Below are 3,538 nucleotides of genomic sequence, written 5' to 3' on the forward strand. Positions count from 1 at the left end.
CCTTCATATCCTGAGTTCGATCCTTGGCCGTGTGCTTTTGTGAATTAATTTTTTGAGCGCTCTTTTGTTTACCTGCATGGCGTGTGTTCAATACTTGGTTGATGCACTTTGTGAATTTCTTTTTGAATTCAATTTTTCCCTCTTATTTTCCATGCTTGATCCATTATTTCATTCATCTTCTAAAAATCATTTAAAAAAATAGTAAACATGTCCAAATTGATCCAAACTTTTTTCCACATGCTTGTGTTGATGTCTATTATTGTTTTGATGTTTATTGCATGATTTTTGTGTTGCTGGATTTTTAATTGTGTCTTGTTGATTGAACATGATGCCAAAATGACATGTTGTGCTAATTGATTTGTGAAATGCTTATGGTTTATCCAATTGCCTTGAAATTTGGTATGCTTGATCATAACATGTGACATGTTTTTTTGGCTTTTGTTTGGCATTTTTATCATTTGATGCCACTGTTTTGGACACATGAACATATGTTGTGACAATTGGTGTAACATTTTGTGCCTTGTATTTGTGCATTTTCATTTACATGTCAATTGAGCTCTTATGGACCTAATTTTTGGTATGATACTTGTTCTTAACATGTTGAATTCACATAAAAAATTTCATGATCATTGGATACATTTCTGTTTTAATTTGGATTTTCTATTTTTGATGTCCAATTTTGATCACATTGCTTGCCTTTGCTTTACCTTGATCATTTGATGGCTTTGCCTTATGAATTGGCTTTGTTCCTTTTGAGGACTCTTTCTTGTTTGATTGAATGTGCTTCATGTGAAATATTGACTTCTGTTTTGACTATTTGACTTGCCTTTGACCCTAGTCTTTGTACTAGTGGTTTGTACTTACCAATTGTGTTTTGTGTTTCAGGCTTGAGCATTTAACACTAATGGTTGATGTGATCTCATTACATGAGAGGCCATTTGCTTTGATCACTAACTCTTGTTGTGTTGTAGGTCCATTGATGTGATGAACTCACTTGAGTGCTTGCATTTGTGACTTGCATTGTGTAGATATTGGAAAGTTCCACTGTTGTTGTCTGTTGGTTTTTTCTGTCTGAGATATTGACTGTTTGGCTTTTGTACAGGTACATTAGTCGCTTTTAGCTCTTGCTTGAGCTTTGCTTTGGAGTGTGGTTGATACACCACTGAGGTAGTTTAGCCTTCTCACTCCATGTAGTCTGGAAGCCCTGTCACTTTTTTGGCAGGCATTTGGCTGAAGTCCTCCTTAAGAGGCAATGTCTGTGATTGTTTACATTTGTGTTGTTACTTGTTAAGTCCTCCTAAGTGAAGAGGCAATTGACAGATAAAAGGGATTTGCAATCAATCCCCTGTTATTCAGTGAGTCATTCATTATGCTCGCACTACGTGCTGATGCTCTTGAACAGTGTACCCAAGATCCTTGTATAGAGTCAGTCAAGTGGAATAGGGTCCCTCTTTCTGGACCCCCATGCTTTCTTTGATTTGAGCTCACCCTGGCCAGGGTTAAGAGCATGAGGTCTAATCCTCATTACCACATTTCATCAGCTTCACCCTAACTCTCAATGTTAGTGGTTAAGAGCTTCAGCATACCCCTACAGTCTTGGCTTGTTTGTCGAGGTTGATATGACCCCTCTTGACTAAAGCCCAACCATTTGTCTGAGCCTCTTATTTGTATATAGAGTGTGATGATTGCTTTTGATGTGGTTATCTGCTTTCCACTTCTCACCTCCTTTTCTGTAGGAGTCGTACGATTCACTTCCAAGGAAGTTTAACGTATATAGAGATAGACTTGAGTTGACTCGCTTCCTGTGTGAGTCAAACTCTTGTTAGAGACCTCAACTTAGGGATTTTGGATTGCATGACAACTTTTAGGCTCGAGTTAGTCTCCCTTTTAGTTGGTTTGTTTCCCTGGTCTCTGGTTAGGAGAGTTTCCCCCCTGTTAAGGGGAACTACGTCGCCCTGATTCTCATACCAGATGAGATACGTAGGCAGGAGATCGAGCGAGATCTCTCCGGGCACCCTTTTGTTTTTTTGAGTGTGTTCAGCCTCTTTGTTTCTTTTGACGTTTCAGCGTCTCTTTGTGTTTGTGTGACAACTACTAGGCTCGAGTTCCAGACTCCCTTTTAGTTTGTCAATCCGATAACCTCTTTCTTTGGTATTCGCTGGTTAGCGTGTGTTTTTTGTTTGGAGTCGGATGTAAGACCATCTATTGGCATTCTGTTTCCTTATTTGTTTTGTTGTTTGGAGTCGGATGTAAGTCCATGTATTGGCATTCTGTTTCCTTTCGAGTGTTTCTTTTGACGTCTCAACATCTCTTTTTAGTGTTTTGTTTCGGCGTGCGTTAGCCGAGCTACGAGTGCTCTGATTCTTCTCTGGATAGAGAAGATACGTAGGCATAGGATGCGATGTCCTAGCGAGCATGTTTCCCATTTCCCCGAACTACGTTGACTCTGATGTTTGTTTCTGACAAACTACGTAGGCCCAGGATGCGACATCCTGCTGAGTCCACCTCCTCCATCTTCCTTCACCTGTTTTATTATTCCAGTGTGTGTATTCTCTTTGAACAGTTATTTAGCAACCTTATTCTATCCTTTTCCTATTCTTTTGAGCGTGGATCCCGTCGAGTACGACGGACGTGAGGGGTGCTAATACCTTCCCCTTGCGTAACCGACTCCCGTACCTTGCAATCTCTGGTCGTAAGACCGTTCCTTTCCCTTTCTTAGGTTAGTCCTGCTCTTCCTTTCCGTCATAGGATGAATAGCGTCGGTGGCGGCTCTGTAAACAAGTTTTTTTCCGCCGGTTGTTTTTCGCGTTGCGACAGCTGGCGACTCTACTGGGGAAGAAGTTGACCTCTTACTGGTCCATCTTCCCTAAGCGAGTCAATCCTAGCGCTCTTTAGAGTAGTTTTGGTTGTTGTTACTGCTTTATTTATTGCATTTATGATTATTATACTGTGATTGTATATATTTGCATATATGTTTGCATGCATCATATTATTACTGTGCTGGATTCTGGACAGGTTTGGTTCCTTTGATTTGGGGTGGGTGTTCTGAGTGGGGCTAAAACCCAGGCCCGAGTATACACTTAGGATTAGCGTGGTCTCATGTTGCCTCTCATGTTAGGTCAACATATTTTTGGCGACGTGACATACCACAGCCGGACGAGGTTCATCTGAGAGAGCTCTTCCGGGTGGAGTAGTCCACTTTGGTTGGGTTACCTCTTTTGAGCTGTTGACTTCGATGACCGTTCTTTCCCGGATCTTTGGTTTAGAGGATCTTATGAGAGCTGCAACGGCACACCCAAAAGGGCAAACCCGTTGAGTATCTTGTCCGATTGTCGAGACCATTGTTCGCCTTAGGATGACCTTATTAGAATTCACCCGTGAGGGGAGGGTTTGATTCCTACAGTACAGGTTCTGATGGTGACTCTTTGATGGTGACTTTGGTTCAGTTGGATTTATGGATATTTATTTCTGACACGCCAGAGTTCTGTCCGTGGTATTTATCAGCGGGTTCCGTTTATTTCGGATCCCCGGGTTGAAT

This window comes from Lathyrus oleraceus, chromosome 3 (assembly GCF_024323335.1).
Source record: "Lathyrus oleraceus cultivar Zhongwan6 chromosome 3, CAAS_Psat_ZW6_1.0, whole genome shotgun sequence".
In the NCBI taxonomy this organism is placed as follows: domain Eukaryota; kingdom Viridiplantae; phylum Streptophyta; class Magnoliopsida; order Fabales; family Fabaceae; genus Lathyrus; species Lathyrus oleraceus.